This window comes from Prionailurus viverrinus, chromosome B1 (assembly GCF_022837055.1).
Source record: "Prionailurus viverrinus isolate Anna chromosome B1, UM_Priviv_1.0, whole genome shotgun sequence".
Lineage (NCBI taxonomy): Eukaryota > Metazoa > Chordata > Mammalia > Carnivora > Felidae > Prionailurus > Prionailurus viverrinus.
In genome coordinates, this window is record NC_062564.1 from 90,254,271 (window position 1) to 90,275,418 (window position 21,148).

General features: G+C 36.5%; 1 long non-coding RNA gene across 1 annotated transcript in view; it reads left to right on the forward strand.

Annotated features, from left to right (window-relative positions):
* LOC125163338 (uncharacterized) overlaps positions 1-7,586 on the forward strand; it is a 35,888-nt gene extending 28,302 nt beyond the window's left edge. Inside the window, exon 3 of the long non-coding RNA XR_007151412.1 lies at positions 7,509-7,586. This is a non-coding gene — a long non-coding RNA (uncharacterized LOC125163338). The remainder of the gene's footprint in view (positions 1-7,508) is intronic.
* Positions 7,587-21,148: the final 13,562 nt, after the last annotated feature.

The following is a 21,148-nucleotide window of genomic DNA, read 5'->3' on the forward strand; positions in this document are numbered from 1 at the left end:
GTTTATCGTAGCTTTTTTCATTTTGTATTTTGACTTCAGTAATGCTTTGTGTGTAGAAAGATTTGTTGTTTTCTATCTTCAAATTTATTAACATTAAAATTGTGATTTCATTATACTTTTATTTTTGGAAATTAAACTATAATGCATGTCATATAAATACAGTAAAGATTACACCTATAATATAAAATATATTACATATACTAAATGAATGTAATATGTTTATGTATAATTTTATCTGGGTATGACTCCATCCCAATAATCTCACTAAGAGTGCTATGTTCTCTTCAATATTCTTCTATGCTCAGTATTAAGATATTATAGATAAAAATAAGCTCCAAAATTATATAATCTCTCATATAAAACACTGAAATGTGAAAATCACTTTAACGTATTTTAATGTGTATAGGAGCCTATAAAACATTCTTGTACAAAAAAAGTTATTTATTCCCAAAAGCATTATAATTTTTTAGGTTTTTTTTTTTTATATTTAGATTAATCCAGTGGGAAGTGCTGTTTTGATAAACTATAGGATTTCTTGTGTGACTAAATCATAGCCTTTGTGTTGGTCAAATTCTGTAGATCATTTGCTCTGAATTAAAGAGACGTGCTGACATGAGGGAATTAGTACTTGGATTTAAAAAATCATTGCATGATTATAAAAAAAAACGTATAGTGTATGCTGTACAGTTTATTTAAATTTTGCCTTGTAACCATAAGAAGGAAAACAAGAAAATAAAACCTTGTTTCTGTTGGGGCACAAGTAAATTTTAGCTGGGTCCATACACTAAGTTTCTCTGCCTCTGTAAATCTATCAAATGTTTCATTCAAATGCATAATCATTATTTACTAAGACTTAGGCTTTAAGAATAGTTCTACTTTGAGGTGCCTGGTTGGCTAAGTCAGTTAAGCGTCTGACTTCTGCTAGGTCATGATCTCACAGTTCATGAGTTCGAGCCCCACGTCAGGCTCTGTGCTGACAGCTCAGAGCCTGGAGGCTGCTTCAGACTCTGTGTCTCCCTCTCTCTGCAACTCCCCTGCTCACACTCTGTCCCTCTCTCTCTTTCTAAAATAAATAAACATTAACTTTTTTAAAGGAATAGTTCTACTTAGTTTAGTTGACCAATTTAAGTGTTTTTGTTTTTTTTGCTTCTTTTTTATTGATGTACACTTGATATAAAATATTATATTAGTTCGAAGTGTACAACACAGTGATTCAACAATTCTATACCTTATGTTATCTTGCTACGAACATGGATGGACCTAGATGGTATTATGCCAAGTAAAATAAGTCAGATAGAGAAAGACAAGTGTCACATGATTTTACTTTTACATGGAATCTAAATTTTTTTTTAAAAAAAGAGAGAATCATACACACAGGAAACAAGCTGGTGGGATTTGCTCTTGTTTTTGATGTGTTTTGTTTTTTTACCACTGAAGAATTAAGTCCTTTCCCTTGAATTAACTGAAATAAATGTCTGCTATAAGGTAGAAATGTCTCATATACATAAGAGACATAGAATCTAAGTGCTTTAGATTACACAGCTGCTACAGGACCTACGCTAGAATTCAGTACCAGCCTTATTCAACAGTCTTTGAACTCTTAAAACTTTCCTTCCCTTTTTTCTTTCAATAACTCTGCAAAACCAGAAGATACTGGGCTGGTTTCTTAGTAACATGTTAGTGAGGAATTCTGTCAAGCTTATCGATGACATATTTGCTACTCCAAAAGGATGCTAATATTGGAAAGTTAAGGCACTATAAACAGTTCCCAGTGAACCGTCATATCACCCAGTGAAGAGATATTTGGCATTGGCAACATTTCCTTGGCTCCTTAACTTACATCAAGAGCCTGCTAACCCTCCTGCATATGAAGGAACAGAAGATTTTGAAAAAGCTACTATTTTATGGCAGCTCTATACTGTGCTGTAAAGCAAGAATACAGTCCATGGATAGAGGAGAAACAAACAAACAAACAAACAAACACACACACACACACACACAAAATATATATCACAAGTCTTGGGAAAATCTGCATTTAAAAAGTCAATATTTAACACTACATGAAAAATAAGAACCTGAGGCCATTGAGCAGTTTAGGTGTCTGATATTTAACTTTAAATACTAAATGAAATATTTGTTTAAAATATTTGTTATTTTTCTGAATAAATAGTGAGCATGGATACACCATTACTTGGTTATATACATCATTCACATTTGATTTTATAATATTACATGCTTGTAAATGCCAAAGGAATATTTTGACTCTTAAAAAATACCCACATTTTATTACAAGCATTATTTTCTCATATTCATGAATCATGCCTTAATTTGTTATGAATATTTTAAAAAAGAAAGAAAAGAAAATGATAGCTCAGTAGGAAATAAAAACTCTCCCTTAGGTATGTTTCCTAGTAATTCCTTCATTTTCCTTGTATCAGTGATAAATAGAAAGACTGTTAGGGTGACAAAACTTCTTTGTCAGGAGATATTATAATTTTAATACACATAAAAGCATGTCTTAAAGTTTACTGTGCCACGTCATTTTTATTTGAGTAATAAAGTATTTCCTTTTTAACAAAAGAACACACGGCCAAATTAAAAATGCTTGGAAGTGAAGTTATCGATAATATTTTTTAAAGTCAGTATGTCATAATGAATTCATGTATTCTTTGTTCAGATTCTGCACATTCTAGAAATGAGATTTTTTGAAAAAAGGAGAAAATGTAGGTCAACTCCTATACAAGCCTTCTGCAAATTCTCAGGCTTGATTATAATCACCTATTTATACATTTGGTTGATAATATTTGAAAACCCCTACTAGGTACCAGGCACCGTTCTAAAGCATTTGGAATATATTAGCGAAGCACAACAAAGATTCATATTCTTTTGGAACTTATATTTTAGCAAGAAGAGAAAAAATAGTATTAGACCGCAGCAGACAAAGCTCTTGCTTAGTTGTGTGGTACAATGTATACAGATGGGCATGTACTACGAAACTTCAAATATCTTTAATACTGCTTAGATATTGTGACACATTCAGAAGGCAGGTGGGCTTTTATCCTCATGACTTTGTAATAACACAATGGGATGAAAGAGTAACTTCTAAATGAATTAACAAACTGTTGGATAAAACAGTATCTGAGAGTTATTTGTAAATGTTCCTGTGTGATTTGGTGGAAAGTGTGGCTTTTCTCTCAGTTTTTAATAATTTGGTTTTAATATAGTGATGAACACACTTTAGAACTCTATCCATATATTATTAGGCAACAAATTAGCAATATATTTCTTCTCAGCAGATTCAAAACATTGATCAAACTTTTGAGAGAACAACACATAGGTATTGCTGCTAAAAATACATTTATGAAGGTTCTGTCAAAATTCTTTCTTTGTGACCGATTGGTTTCGGAGAAAAGGCAAAACAGAATGTATGCTACAGATTTTTTAATGTAATAGACATATTTTCATTATACTTAATAAAACATTTTATATATAATTCACATACTTATTCAACAGTGATCATACTTTATCAAATTTCCTGCCTTAAACTTTTATGCTTTATTTGCATGGGATACTTCTGTGTTATTACTCCAAAACATTCTCTACCTTGCTTGATCGTTAGAGATTCTCGGGAGTTAATTTTTAATTGTTCGAAGGAAGCCTCTTCCACAGAGATTCTCCTTCGTGGACCTGAATAAAGCCTGGCTACAGGTACATTAACAAACCTCCCAGGTGATTAAAATGTGTAGCTAGGTCTGAACACCATAAGATTACTCAGACAGTAAGCCAGCCTGCTCATGTTCTTTTTTGTTTGTTTGTTTGTTTTGATGTTTATTTATTTTGAGAGTAGAGAGACAGCATGACAGCATGAGCGGGGAGGGGAAGAGTGAGAGTGAGAGAGAGAATCTCAAGCAGGCTCCACGCTAAAGCATGGAACCCAATGTGGAGCTCGATCTCGATCTCGCAACCATGCGATCATGACCAGGAGATCATGGTCTGAGTTGAAATCAAGAGCCTGATGTTTAACCAACTGAGCCACCCAGGTGCCCCAGCCTGTTCGTTTTCTACTGTTCATTTTTTCCTTTAATTTTCTCCATCAGTTTTTAGTCATCATACCAATTCTCTTCTGTTCTATTTCATTTGATTCCCCCTACAATGCTACATTAGTATTTATTTTGAAATTTCCAAGAGGTTTTAAATGTAATTTGGTAGTCATGTAATTGATAAAATGTTTAAACTTGTGATGAGGTAAATAAACTCTGAAGCATGGCTGTAACTATACTGTAGTTATCAGTATGTTTTCTCGGTTTCTTAGGGGTCCTTCAGACCCTTAAGGGGGGGAGTGGGGCATCAAAGTCAAAACTATTTTCATCCTAATAGCAAGATAGAAATATCTGTTTTTTTTTATTCTGACTTACAATTACTAACATAAATGTAAGTGGAACTTTCTAAAACCTATATGACATTTTCTTTAAATTTTAAAATACAGTTTAAATTTATTTCAAATATTAATAGTACATTGTCAAGTTAAAACAATACTAGCATAACTCCTTTCATATTCCAGAAATATATCCTGAGAAAAGTGACTGTTATATGACATTTTCTATCTCAACAGTGTGAATGCAGACCAGATGTGAGATGCAGTGGTCTCCATAAGACATTAGAGGAATCCACAAAAAGTTACATTGATATCTCTCCTCTCACTAAATGAATTTTGTTTGGAAAAATATATCTAATTTTCATAAATATGCTGTTATTTATATTAACTCATATAATGAGCTTATCATTGTTATTATAAAATGAAATAATATGCCTTTACATGTGGCAGCGGTAATATATCTTTATTGGTGGTTCTGATCTTTTTTGGTAATACATAGATATCACTCTTCCCCAAACTCTTACTACTCAAATCATAAGCATTCATTGCCTACTTTGCAAAGCAATTTTACTAACTTCAACTTTTCTGTCATTACTATGCACAATTGAGCAGTTAACCTAAAATAAGAAAAAAATAAAATAATAGAAAACATTGAACACATTAAAATACATTAAGTATATACTTTTAAGAAGGAATCTCATTCACATCTACAGCACTAACAGTTTGAACTTAAGTGTAATAAAGTTTGAACCTTAAGTGCACTAAAAAGAATGGATTATGATATAAGTCACTTTTGGGATAGGAAATAATGAGAGATGAGGCAATGGTGTATGCAGTTTTACTCTTTGCTTTTAAGAATTCATATTCAGTCCGTTTCAGGACTTGGAAATGTATGCGGGCTCTGTAGCAGACTTTAAGTTGCACACTGAACTTACCATAAAGTAAAACTTGTACAAAACGATAAAATTGTTGACAATGTGTCTGTGTCACAGACACTAACACGGACTTTAATATTATTAAGGACTATTGTGAACATTGCCGACCTCTTCATCCTTACATTATAAAAGTCAGAATTAGGACAGGAATATATAAAATATAGCAGCAAAAGCTTACTAGAATTTGCAAAGTAGTGTGGCTCCAAAAATGCGTAAGTGATGCACAACTCCAAGAGTGAACCCTTAGGTAAACTGTCCACTTTGGTGATTATGATGTGACAATGAAGGTTTATCAGTTGTGACAAATGTACTACTCTGGTGAGTGATGTTAACAAGGGGAGAGGCTATTCAGGTGTGGGAGTAGCAGGTATATTGGAAATATCTGTACCTTCCTCTCAATTCTCCTGTGAACCTAAAACTGCTCTAAAAATTGTATATTCTCAAATGGATAAATATACTCAAATAATAGCTTTGATGAAAATGAAATTATCTTATTTTCTCTTCTCATTAAGATTTCTATTTACATTCAGTGCAAAAATTATTTTATCAAAATTTCCACAAAGTTTGTTAATATCTCGGGATTATTGCCATAGGTAATGATATATGTTTAACAAAATCAACCAAAGAAAATGCAGATTTCATAACCTCACTGATGTTCTTTATTCATGAAATACTAAAATATGTAAATACAAACTGATACCCAGCACAGTAATAGTTTGTGATTTTTGTCATTGAATAGAATACCGTTTCCACCTTAAAATAAAAATAATGTGAAAGATTACAAGAAAGCACATATATGGCATGGAACTTCAGTCCTTTTACATTGAAATATGACATTGTTGAATAAGCCAAAGAATCTGTCAGTTACCTTTCTTTGAAATGTGTATTGCATAAGGGAATAAAGGCATTACTAACACTGAATAAGATTTCCACCCAAAACTACGTGAGGCAGAGAGACATCATTCTACACAGTCAATGAGTTATGATACAGGTGAGGGCAAGGAAATGATGGGGAATCTGAGATCAATCATTAGGAAGATGCAATTGAACAGAATCTGTTAATAAATAAAATTAACTGTTCTGCTCCCCAGTATGCACTCCCAATCACGTCATTGTAGAATTGCATTTTATCTTTGCTCCATGGGACTTTTGAAAGTAGTTGGGTGTTTCTCTGCACTCCACTATGATATGATAACATTGAAAGTGTCACAAAAATTTTATTTGAATTTTCATTAGATGAATGTGAGACAAGCAGGGTAGATTCCATTAGTCTTATTTTACCAATAATGAAATCAAGAAATAAGAAGCTTAAATACCTTGGTGTAAGCCACATGGCTAGGAAGTGAGGCCCTAAGGTTAGACCCTCAGCGTTTATTCTATGTTCACTTTAATTATAAATTTTATAAAGGCAACTGACATGTACAGACTACTTAATGACAATCCTCAAAGTGCATTAAGTTGCTTGAATCTGCTACGCCCTTTCTATTTCACAAATGTCTTATGTGTTAATGAGCAGACTGAGGGCGGAGGCACACAGCTACTAAGTGCTAGTTGGTGCTAAATTTAACGTGCTGGTAGTATCTCATGGGCAGTTAGGAGGGCAAATATTCTTAACAACAAGGTCAAAGCATTCCAAAAAGAGCAGAAATTCCAAGAAGATAAAACATTAAAAGGATGCAAATAATCTTAATGTGAAAATATACAATAATACAAAGTTAAGCCAATAGAGTACAGATTCTAAAGAAATATATTTTTTTCTTTCATGTTGTGAGTTGTAAGCACATTTGGCTTTCGTTTCTCTTTTCTCTCTATCCTACCCACCTTTCCCTGCTTTTCTCTTCACTATGTACTAGCGTACAAATACTGAACACACAAATTGTTACCCCAAATTAGTTGCTTGCTCCAAATAGGAATTTCATAATAAATGGTTAAAATGAGGTTTTGAGAATATTTATTAGGCACTACTTAACTCAAAACTTCATGGATGAATTTATTAAATAGTTTTTTTTTAATTCAAGCCATTATACTAGACAATATCAGTAAATAGAAGTGCATAGTATGTAGGCTTTTCCTCTAGCAGTCTATTAAATATAAGTGCAATTGTTAGTTTCAGTTCTAAATTAATTTAACTTTGTGATTATTTCCCTATCCCATTCTGATTCCCTATTTCTTTCTTATTTCCTTCCATGAACTTTTAGTGACGTCTTTTTATGATGTTTTATCAAGGATAATGGATCAAGGCATGCATCAAGGCAGGTGCTGAGATCCACTTGTCTTACTGCCACTCAAGACAAACTTCACACCTAAGTTCCCTTCACTTATTAAAATTGCTACCTACTAACCTGGAGCAGTCAGCCTCTTTTTCTGGCAGCTTCTCTCTGCCCTCTGAGTACAGGGGCCAATTTCATGTTGTACCTGGGAAGCTCCTGAGATGCGTGTAAGCCAACATTTGGTGTGCCAGTCAGGAGACCAAAGAAAAGGGCCTTAGGAAAAGGGTATCTGTGGTGGAAATCATGCATTGGTCATCAACTTCTATAGGGGAGGGGTGGCCTATATGTTGGATGCTTGTGGGCCACCGTGTGAGTACAGGGATGCTCCCAAAATGCCAGTCCTTGTAACATGCTTGTTGGAGGAATTGCACATGGCACATTGCAGCAGAGAAGGAAAGCATATGGATGCTCCCATGGGCTGGCCTCTATTGGGGGCACTTCTACTGGCCACCAATGCCCAGGTAGAAGCTGAAGCTCGGGTAATAAGTTAAAAAAAGAGCTGACATAAGACAAGGACTTGTGAATGTCCATTATCCCTCTGGCTTCGGGGGTGGCAGAAAATGTGGGAGAGCAAGGTAATAAATTAGAGACCTTAGCGTGCTGTTTTGCAAAGCTAGGAAGGCATAAACCATGGCAGATTAAGGTCTGAACATTTGTGACTCAGTCTAATTGGGACCCTAAGACTTGAAATCCCTGGAAAAGTGATAAGAATGAAAAGGAGGATGTCATGCGGATTGATAGTGACATGGAAAAAATGCCCGATACTATCTTGCTCCTAATGCAAAAGAAAGCAAAAGTATAGCAACAACAACACTAGCTACCAGGACAGCCCCCAATTCTGGAAATAATGAGAGAATACACTCCCAGTGAGCTTATTGAGGTAGGTGCTAAATACCAGCAAAAGACCAGGGAAAGTATCCCGGTTAGTACAGCTATGGGATACAGCAGGTAATGGCATTTCTCTGACTAGTTGGGAGGCAAAACAAAAATAAACATCACCACACACCCTGCCATTCAGCAGTGCCTGCATGATGCTCAAGGGGTTCAAGGTACTCACTCACCCCCTTATAAATTAAAACAGTCTATCCTGCAGGGAGACTTTAGCCAATGAGGAGTTCTCTCTGGGGTGTGAGACCCTGGCATTCTCTAGAGGAGGTGCATCAAGTTCTTAGGGACCTGGGAATGACACAAGCCATCTACACTCCTGCCTTTGAAGGCCCTGATCAGGCCACATTCACTGCAGGAATGAAAGCTAAGATAATCCAGTCCACCCGAAGTACCTGGTATGAAACACTGATATCTTTGTTGAGCCCAGTTGTGAGACAGAATATTTATGATATCAGGAAATCCATTGCTGATCTGAAGGAAATTGACAAATCCCAGGAACAGTTAAGAGCTGTGGGAAAGCCCAGACATAAAAGGGAAGCTCGGAAAGCCAGAAGGCAGTCTCAATAGGCTTTGAAGGGTCCAATAGAAATAAACTGGAAGCAAATATGGTATGACTCCAATGCTGTAGGATCCAGCCTGAAGGAGAAATAGATAGACTATTCAATACTGGGTTGGTTTGTAGAAAGCCTTGACGTAGAATGAGTTGGTTAATGCAATAGCAATAGCATGCTGTGTGTATTCTAAACAATGCTGAAGGCAGTGCCAAAGGAGTTTGAGTCCATCCACCAGAATTCCCAAGTAGTGAGGATTAGCCTATTGGTTATATTGACCCCTTCCCTCTAAATAGGGTTCTAAATATCTCTTGATTTAAATGGACACTGTATCTGACCTAATCCAAGCTTTCTCTGGACATTATGCGAATCAGACTGCTACCATTAGGAGATTAGAACAGCTAAGTACCATGTCCTGATACTCTCTTTGATGAGACTGTTATTGGGGGTACATTGCAAAAGTCAAGAAATGTAAGACTGAGGGGTGACTTACTTAAGTGTCTGACTTCGGCACATGTCATGATCTCACAGTTTGTGGGTTCGAGCCGCATGTGCGGCTCTGGGCTGACAGCTCAAAGCCTGGAGCCTGCTTCAGATTCTGTGTCTCCCTCTCTCTCTCTGCCCCTCCCCCATCTGTCTCTCTCAAAAATAAATAAATATTAAAAAAAAACGACATTCAAGACTGAGTGATAGAACATGACAATGAATGAAGGCTCTATCTCCCCTATAACTGACAAGCAGCAGGATTGGCAGAAAAGAAAAATGGAATCTTAAAACAGCAGATGAAATTAGTAACAGGTAAAACCACCTTGGATGGATAGACTAAAGTAGTGTCCCAGCTTTTAATATATTTGAATGCTAAACCACTGGGCCTGTTGCCCATATGCCAGACTGAGGACACTGCCAAGGCATCCAATACCATAAAGGTAGGGGTGTCATGGGACACAGCCATTGTCCTGATGCTGTGTCCAACACACTATGCTGTTGAACTACCAATCCCATCACAACTGGGAAAGAAATGATCTACTGGAATCTGCAATGGGACTTCTCCCAGGATGGGTGAGGTATTTTACACCCCTGGATGAAAGGGGACTCCTCAGTGTCCACTGTGATCCATTTATGCTGCTGCAGCCTGGACCGCTCAAAATGTACTGTATCCAGAATGGAACATGTACCATCAAAAGAGAAGAGAAGATGAGGGTCTTGTTCTGGCATACTTTTCCCCCAGTCCTTCTCCTCCTGCCTGACAGTGCTGCCTACTCTGGCCAAAATGCATGGAATATAGAACCAGGTCAAGTTTCTATAAGTGCCAAGTCCAGGTGGGCATGTCCTGTTTTTCCACTCATATGATCACTTGGCTGTTATCTTGTTTCCTCTATTGGCCTGAAGGATGGGATAACACACATGAAAGCCCTTACTCACTCTTTAAGCCCTGAATGATAGCCAACAAGGCTGGTCCTTACTGAACACTAAAATGTCTCTGATGAGAAAACTTGTCTTCTAAAATAGAATGGCCTTAGACATTATTACTACCTAAAAAGGAAGCACTTCGGCCATTATCCAAACAGAATGTTGTGTGTTCATATCTGATGAATCTGCAAATGTATCACGTTTATTAAATCATATGAGGACACAAGTGAACACCCTGAGTGACCCAACCCCCAGCTTCGAGGACTTGATAAATCAGTGGTATGGATCATGGGGTCTTATGGAAAAAGTTGTCACTGATTTTGGAATCATCGTCTTAATCTGTGTTTCTGCATACATATACCTGTGTCATAGCTAAAGTATAGCCAGATATTTTCATAAGGACCCACGTGCATACTAGTGAAACCCCTTGCTGACAAGTCAGGACACTGTGGAAGAAGAGGATGCATGTGATATTATATGAGCTGGTCATGACGGGTGGAGTGTTGGAGGGTTCATCAACCAGGAGCTGGCCCTGGACAATCAGAGACTCCTCACCCCCTCCCCTGACCTTAGAATGTAGGTTCTGCTTGGCTTTTCCACTCATAGAGACTGCTCAGTGATATAGCTTTGAGGTAATGATATGGTTTGAGAGCACTTGCATGGTAAACGTAACTGAACCTAGTTAAGGCTTCTATATAAACTTTTATTTGGCAAATGGATGCAGGGATCCACTGTTTTGCTGCCACCCAAGACAAGTCTCATATGTAAGTTGATTTTGCCTATTAAAACTGCCACCTGCCAACCTGGAGTGGCCTGCCTCTTTTTTTGGTCCCTTCTATGCCCTCTGAGTACAGGGACCAATTTCAGTTTATATCTGGGAAGCTTCTGAGGAGCTTGGAAATCAACAAAAGGTTCAAATAAAATTATTTTTTAATTCTTTTTTTTAACATTTTTAACATCTTTTTAACATTCATTTATTTCTGAGAGAGAGAGAGAGAGAGAGAGAGAGAATAAGGGAAAGGCAGAGAGAAAGGGATACACAGAATCCAAAGCAGACTCCAGGCTCTGAGCTGTCAGCACAGAGCCTGAAGCGGGGCTTGAACCCACAAACTGGGAGATCATAACCCGAGCTGAAGTCAGACACTTAACCAACTGAACCACCCAGGCACCCTTCAAATAAAATTCTTTATAAATAAAGTTGCAGGGTTTTTGTTTCTAATTGTTTCTCAATCGTTAATAACTTTTTCAAAAATGTTGTTAAAAATATGGATTATTCTTTGATATGAACTAAAATATTAAAGAATATGTTTTATAATTGAGATAACAATTTCAATAAATAAAATAAAGCATGATTATTTAAACTTAGCTATAAGAAATTTAAGATGCTATGTTAAAATAGGTAACAAGTGGGGTGCCTGGGTGGCCCAGTTGGTTAAGTGCTCGACTTCAGCTAAGTCATGGTCTCAGGGTTTGTGGGTTTGAGCCCCGCATTGGGCTTTGTGCTGACGGCTCAGAGCCTAGAGCCTGCTTTGGATTCTGCGTCTCCCTCTCTCTCTGCCCTTCCACCACTCTTCCTGTGTCTGTCTTTTTCAAAAACAAAATAAACAAACTTCAAAAAAATTAAAAAAAATCATTAAAAAATATGTTTTAATATAATGTAAAAAGTAAGAGTTTTGAGAATACATGTATGAATAAGAAAATTTTAAAAATATAGGCATTATTAGACATCAGTAAAAAATAAACAATATTTCCTACAGTATCATTGAAGAGCCCTATAGGTACCCAAGTCTTGTTTTGTTTTGTTTGAATACCAAAGTGTCCGTTTTGTTTGTTTTCTTAATATCCACCTGGGCCACATTTCTCAGAGGTGTATTGCCAAGTCGGTACTTCTGGCTACTGAGATAGGGAAACTGAAGCCATAAAAATCTGATTTGTGCAAAAATAAATAAATAAATGAATAAATGAATGAATAAAATAAAATAAAATAAAATAAAATTGGCTGTTTGCTCCTTTTTCTACTTAGAGTCTTGCTGGGACCTGCAGCCTTACCTTCCACATGCATTGTAATGTGTCTTCCCTGTAAACGTCAAGGAGTTAATGGTTTCTTTAGAGGCTTTCAGCACAATAGATAACATTTGAGGAAGGACTGGCCAAGAATGATCAGACAAAGCTATCATATGTGTATTCCAGACCACTGACACTAGACATCCTGATGGCAAGTTCCAAGGCATAAGTGACTTATAAGGGACAACTGGAATGTTCTATGGCTTATGGATGCCTGAGAGAATACATACATCAGACGACAACCTTCAATAAAAACCCCAGACCCCGAGAAAAGTTGAGACTCTCTTTTTCTTTCTGAGTCTCCCAGATGCTCCATTTAGACCTGCATTCTCTCTATACCCTCAACAAACTCTGCTTTCACTTCCTGCTGGCTTGTATATGATTCATATGCTGCTTGTAGCCAAGGACCCTCTTGGCTGCTCCTGAGGGACCCCCTCTGGGTCCTAGATGCAACCTACCTGCATGACTACTAAATCCTCTTTCTGGAGGCATTCCATGCTTTCACAAAATCTACTTTACTACATGATCATGTGATCCAGCAGTTTCAAAATTGCTTCACAGAATGAGGGATGCTATGCATCAGGAGTTTTTGTCTACTTATAACAGAAAAATCTCAAGAAGAAATCCTTAGGATTTTGGAGCAAAGCCAAGATTTTTAAGTACTGTATATATTCAAAAAGTATTGATGATTAAAATTTCTTTTTCTTCTTAATTTTGTTCTTGAGGGAGAGAGAAACAGAGAGACAGAGGTTAAGTAGGGGAGAGTCAGAGAGAGAGAATCCAAGCAGATTCCAGGCTCTGAGCTGTCAGCACAGAGCCCAACGTGGGGCTCGAACTCACGAACCATGAGATCATGACCTGAACCCACGTCGGACGCTTCACAGACTGAGCCACTCAAGCACCCTGATGATTACAATTTCTTAAACTGAAGAGTGTATGACATATAGTTCTTTCACAGGTTAATTAACAACTCTCCAACTAAAACCAGATATAAAGCAAGACATATGGAGGCCTTAGCCACAAACCTGTCAGATAAAACATCTTCAGAGACAAATACAGAATAGGTGACCTGATCACAGAAGGTTATCGCTAAGATCCTTTGTTGTCCCCTGAGTTTACAAACTACATTTTCACAGAGAGCAGAGAATTTCAGTAGCTGCAGCTCAGGCCACTGGTGCAGTCCTTTCATGTTGACTTATCCAACTTTTGCTTTTGAAGAAATAGTTGAATTTCATAGCCATACCTAAAAGGGATATGCAGCCAATAATGCAAAATCCAAAGCCAGTTCAGTAAGTTCCAGAACTCCAGGGAAGGAAGCTATTCTGATTTTGTGAGAGGTAGCTCAGCTGGCACCTGGTTCTCTCTGAAGACAGAACTGAGGCCAGGGATTAGAATGGAGCTTTGGAAAACATGAAGCAGATTATGTTCTGGTGCCAGCATTTGATTCTCACAGTGGACTATCTGCCTGTCTGAGTCTACTACTCACTCACTCAGGGATTAGTTTTGCTCCAAGAATTCTTTGCCCCTTTATTTCACTAGATATAGTAACATCCAGTGATAGGAATTAAAACTTTCACCTGTCAGGTGAAGCTGTAACTGAACTAGCATGAGTTCACTGCTTGGTGAGTCACGGGTAGAAACTACACCACACGGAGTCATACACTCAAAGTAAACTTTATTTGCAGCAAAGATCACGGGGAATAACTTCCAAAGCTGTGACTCCCTGAGCAAGGGTGATTCCAGTATTTAGATGCATAAGGGAGCCTTGTCATTGTATGCAGAGGCAGACATAAGGTCACACATGCATCTCAAGGAAACATGGCTGTACATACATCATATGTTTGTAAATGAGGCTGTGCTTCTCCTTGGGTGAAGATTTTCGTGTGTTATAATGAACTAAAGGTAACTATAGGTCACTCACTCTGTGGGTCACTCCATTGTCCATCTAGGCAGAAGTTAGTGGGAGGTTAAGCTGAGACTGGAGGCCATTTCAGGTGGTCTGTGCCAGCTGGAACTCTTTGTCAAGGCAGTTATTAGTACTTTAGAGGTACTTTGGTTTCCATGATGGGATGCCATGCCCATAGGGTCTTTTTCCTGAGTTAAGAGATAGGCTGGAAAGAAGGGCTTAAGGAAAAATGTGGGACAAAGGTTGGTGGGTATAAGAGGGTGACCAGTAAAGGTCAGGTCTTGGGGTATAGCTGGTGACAAAACTATGTAAAACATCTACCTATTAAAACTGTTTTACTTGACACACATAAGACAGCATGAGTAATAGAGAACTATGTTAAAGAAAAACACTGAAATTTTGTTTTCTTGAGGAGAGGTGGCAATCTGTCTAGACCTCACTACACGCGGCATTAACTCAGTTCTGGCTTGTCCCACTGCTCTCATTGGGGTTTATTTCATTTTTTCCACAGTTCCCCTCACCAGTACCTGATACAAAAATGATTCTAGCCTTGCCACAAAAATTAATACGTCTTATTTTCTCTGCTAGAAACACATAAAGTAGCAAACCTACCTCAATTAGTTTCTGTCCTGTAGATCTGCTTTATAATTACTGGGTACACCTTCATTAGCAAAAGCATCAAGATCCAGTCTCCATTAAAGCATCATTGTTCGAATTATGAGTTGCTGTTGTTGAGGAGGAAGAAATTTCCCCATAGAAGGTTCTTCTAGCTGGACTAAGAATTAAATTTGTGTGAGAGAAATTAACAGAAGAAAATCAAATTTAGTTTCGTATTTATGGAAAATCCATCCAACCATGGAATTCCAAAGACAGTCAGGCAACAGGAGGCTTATATGACATATAAGGGGAATGGGTCTGGGGATAAAAAGACGAGGAAGGCTATCAGCAGCAAGGTGAGAGATGTTTAGAAAACAAAGCTTTCACCATTAGGCAGATAAATTTTTTAGCAAAAATAAATCTCTGTTAATAGCTATTCCCGGTACATTCTCTCTTTTCCAATGTAAATTTAGGCGGTTGAGGGGAGGTAAAGATATTTTCCCCATGATTGCCTTCAACTTAAAAAAAATCTTTATACCAAAGTGGTCCATCTTGGGGTAGCCTACCCGTGGCTCCTACACCATCCACAGGATGTGAAATCAATTTAGTTGGTCACTATATAGATTTGAATTGAATAGAAAAGGGAATATAAGGTTGCAACACAGAGTTAGTTTAAGTACTTTTTCCTTTGCTGTTTTTATAAGTGTGTGTCTGTATTCTGGGTTGTGGTGTGAAATCCTTTTCTTGTTGTTAATATAAGTCAAAAAGTAGCTTAAAATCACTACTCTTGAATCTAAAAAAATCTGTCTGCTTTTTTTATTCTCTATAACATTTGTGATCAATTTTCAGTGAAAATCCCTCATTCTATCACCCACTCTAATCTCTGCAAAATTCCTCAATCAGTCACTGTAGTGTGCAGTACAAACTGCAATGCTCTATATTATTTTTCTCCATAAGCCCAGGCTTCCACTGTGGAAAGACACAAAAACATCCCTTGGCCCCTCCTACTACTTAATCATAGAGAATTGTTAAGGAGGAAGAATTTCCTCTGCTCTTCAAGGACCTTCTAGCTGGACTAAGAATCAAGTTGACATAAGACAGATTTACAGGAGAAAATCATATTTAATTTTGTAAATACAAGGAATCCACACAGACAAGAAGTTACAAGAAGAGAGAGGTGATATGATGCTTAGATGGGTGAAGGAGAGGGATACAATCCAAGAACATGAAGGGGAAGAAGAGCATTAGCAGAAAGGTGAGAGGAGATGTTTGGAAAACAAAGTTTGCCTTGCTATGCAGATAAATTTCTTATGTAAAGAGGAGTCTCTGATAACAGCTCTCTTCCTGGTACAGGGAGATATTTGAGGGCATGGTAAAGGACTTTTCCTGAATCTGCCGGGTTTTGGTTGTTTTTAACATAAAATAATATTTATATCAGATCAGCTTATCTTGGTGCTGCCTGCCCCTTTTCCCTACAGAATAAATGTCTCACTTCCTTCTCTGAATCCTACTTCCTTTCACTATTTATTTTCTTCTTTTAAGAGGAAGTAAGATGGGATGGGCTAAACACTACTCTCTATAAGCAATATTTCCTGTGTTCATTTTCTTAAGAAATCCCTACAAATAAGCATAGTAATAGCTTTTGCTTAAAGCATTTTTTCACACTTTATATGCACCTATCAGTTCTAGATAAGTAAGAGTTATGGTATAAAATATTCCACCTACCCCACCCTATGCACCCCAAGCAGAAATTGTGAGTGGGGGGAAAAGAATAACAGAAAGGTCTTTGAAGGACCATAAAACACCATTTGGTTTTGGAGGTGTGGAAAAGAAGGCAAATGGAAATACAAGGCAAGATTATAGTAAGAAATTGAAGTGTCCCTGATGAAGATGAAAGGAAAAATTCTCAATAAAATACTAGCCAGGCAAATCCAACAATGCATTGAAGGAATAATTCACCACAATCAAATGTGATTTTTTCCCTGGATTGCAAAGGTGATTCAATATTCACAAATCAATCAACATGATACACCACATTAAAAAAAGAAAGGGTAAGAATCATCTGATCATTTCAATAAATGTAGAAAAAGCATTTGATAAAGTACACCATCTGTTCATGATAAAGACTCTCAACAAAGTAGGTTTTGAGGGAACTTACCTCAACATAACAAAGGCCATTTATGAAAAATTCACAGCTAATATCATTCTCAATGGGGAAAAACTGAGAGTTTTTTCCTCTACTCTCAGAAACAAGATAGGGAGGCCCACTCTCACCACTGTTATTTAATATAATACTGGAAGTCCTAGCCTCAGCAATAAGACAAAAAGAAATAAAAGACATCCAAGTTGGCAAGAAGAAAGTCAAACTTTCACTCTTTGCCAAAGATGTGATACTATATATAGAAAGTTCTAAAAACTCCACCAGAAAAATGCTAAAACTGATACACAATTTCAGGAAAGTTGTAGGATAGAAAAGCAGCAGAATAATATTGATCAAGGAATCAATCCCGTTTACAATTGCACCCAAAACAATAAACCTAAAGAAAGAGGTAAAAGACCTGTACTCTGACAACTATAAAACAGTGATGAAAGAAATTAAAGAGGACACAAAGAAATAGAAAGACATTCCAAGAATATGATTGGAGGAAAAATATTGTAAAAATGTCTATCTTACCAAAGCATCCTATCCATTTAGTTCAATCTCTATAAAAAATACCACCAGTATTTTTCACAGAGCTAGAACAAACAATCCTAAAATTTGTATGGATACACAAAAGATTCCAAATAGCCAAAAAGCAACCTTGAAAAGGAAAAGCAAAGCTGGAGTCATCACATTTCCAGATTTCAGCTTATATCACAAAGTTGTAGTGATCAAAATTGTGTGGTGCAAGCACACAAATAGACACATAGATCAATAGAACAGAATAGAAAAGTCAGAAATGAATGCACAACTATATGGTCAAGTAATCTTCAACAAAGCAGGAAAGAATGTCCAACGACAAAAATACAGTCTCTTCAACAAATGGTGCTGGGAAAACTGGATAGCAACACGCTAAGAATGAAACGGATCACTTTGTTACATCATACACTATAAATTCAAAGTGGATGATAAACCTAAATGTGAGACAGGAAACCATCAGAATCTTAGAGGAGAACATAGGCAGTAAGCAACCTCTTTGACATTGGCCATAGCAACTTCTTTCTAGATATGTCCCCTGGGGCAAGAGAAACAAAAGCAAAAATCCACTATTGGGACGTCATCAAAACGAAAACGCTTCTGCACAGCAAAGGAAACAATAAACAAACCTAAAAGGCAACCTATGGAATGGGAGAAGATATTTTCAAATGATATATCTGATAAAGGGTTAGTATTCAAAACATGAAATAACTTTATAAAACTCACCACCCAAAAAAGGAATAATCCAGATAAGAAATGGGCAGAAGACATGAATAGATATTTTTTTTTCAAAGAAGACATACAGATGGCTAATAGACATATGAAAAGATGCTCAACATCACTCATCATCAAGGAAATCAAAACCACCTGTCAGAATGGCTAAAACCAACCGTATAACAAACAACAGGAGCTTGCAAGGATGTCGAGAAAGCAGAACTTTCTTACATTGTCAGTGGGAATGAAAACTGGTACAGCCACTCTGGAAAATAGTATGGATGTTCCTCAAAAAGTTAAAAATAGAACTATTCCACAATCCAGCAATGGCACTACTAGGTATTTGCTCCAGGAAGACAAAAACACTAATTAAAAGGGATACATACACCCTAATGTTTATAGTAACATTATCTACAACAGCCAAATTATGGAAACAGCCCAAGTGTCCATGAACTGATAAATAGATAAATAAAATGTGGCATTTGTATATACAATGGAATATTACCCTCCCATTAAAAGAATGAGATCTTGCCATTTGCAAAGACGTGGTTGGATCTAGAGAATATTATGCTTTGGGGAATAAATCAGTCAGAGAAAGACAAGTATCATATGATTTCACTCAGATGTGGAATTTAAGCAACAAAACAAATGATCATAAGGAGAAAAAAAGAGAGCAAAGGAAACCAAGAAACAAATCCTTAACTATAAAGAACAAGCTAATGGTTCCCAGAGGGTAGGTGAGCAGGGATATGGGTTAAATAAATAATAGAGATTAAGGAGTGCGCTTGTCACGATGAGCAGAGGGTGATGTATGGAAGTATTGAATCACTATATTATACACCTCAAACTAATATTACACTGTAAGTTAACTAACTGGAATTTAAATAAAAACTGGAAAACAATAAATTTATGTGTGCTTGAAAGAAAAAAAAAGAAATTGAAGTGGAAAAATTTAGTCTTGACTATAATTGAAAGATGGATGATATTCTTTCAAGAAAATGAAGAATCCATATATGAGATGAGTTTAATACAAGTCTCTTTCTCTCATTGAACGCCATGCCCTGAGAACATTCTATAGATAGATTCCAATAAGTGCAAAGCTTAACTTTCAGTTGGTAACTTCATGTTTACTTGAGAATAAGGAATTTAATGTGATGTTTTATATCAGAAAAAGAAGAAGAAGAACAACAACAACAACAAAACTAAAGGAAATGTGATATTTGCCCATTATTATCTCCAGTATACATTTTCTATTTAGATTTCACCTGCTTACTCTAATAGTACCATTAGTTTAAAATAAACTTACGGAGCTACATGCTGTATATCAGTTTCAAATCACATTTTTTCTGCTGAGTTAAAAAAAGAGGGGACAAAAGTGAAAGAAGACTATGGAAAAAAAAAACAGTGAAATTCTCCCTGGTATTTTGTCAGCTTGGCATTCAGTAATCCTTAGGGGAAACTTGACTTCTGAATTCAACTTAATAGAAAAGCCCCTATGAACCCTGTCATGGGAATAACTATTACAGAATTTGACATAAGTGTAGACAAGCGGGATCATTGCAGCAGAAAAAACCTATAGCAATAAACCAAAATTTTCCTTGACATGAGAAATCTAAGTTTGGTGATTATCAATTAGGCAGCTAGAGAAAGCTGACGGGACAGTAAGCTTGAAGCATAATTCTCCCTAGGGTGGAGGGAATGGAAAACTATTTCCATTCTTGGTATTTGGATCATATATAAGAACAATTATTATTAGATATCTCAAATTATTATTTCAGCTTACTGGAATAATCATTTGTGTGATTAAAATAGATAATAATTTGGGAAAATAATCTATATATTCCTTTGAAATATTTAAAAGCATGACATTATCTGGATAATGTATTTTAAAACAATAAACAATGAAATAATGATTTTGATAGTTTTAAGCAATGTTAAAAGCACAGATAACTCATACAGAATCTATAGACTACTTCTTTTAAATAAGGATATTAAAATATTGAATATATTGTTCTGTGATAGCAATAGGCAATGATCAGACTATGAATCCCCCTAATACCTAAAACAGTAGAAATTAACATCAGGCTGAAATCTATTTTGACACAGTAAGTGGTTTACTTGTAAGAAAAAATTTTACTTACAAAAATTTGTAAGTAAATTTTTCTTAATTTTTCATGCTATAGGCAACTCAAAACAAAGTTCTAGAATTAGAGACTTATACTTGTTAAAAACTAAAATGTCTGAGATTTTACTCTACATGTAAGCTGGCGAGTGTCTCAGCCCCAGATTCATGGAGGCTGGCAGAAGACATGAGACACTAAGGTCAAAGAAAAAGGGTTTTATTACTCACAGCAATAGCAGTAGCTATAGAATCAGCAATTTCTTAAATGGCACCAATTTCTTGAGTCCCAATATGCACAGAATGAAACCAAAATGACCAGGTGGCACCTGCACATGCAGTGGACTGCAGTACAGGAGAGGGACTCTGAGCCAGTATGCCTGCTGCTTCGAATGGTGACACTCTGTATTCCGAGGCTGCTCACTATCTATACATTACTGAAAAGTAAGAAAAAAGAGAGTCCACTTCTGCTCACAAGGTGTGCAAAAGTGTAGAGACCCACGGAGAATTGTCTACCTACCACACTTGCATGTTATTCGCTAGTGTATTGTTTGTACTGAATAAATAATAAAAACAGAAGTTTTGTCTTTTATAGGTCCATTTCTAGAAATTTCCTATTTCTTTACTTTGTTTTACACCATT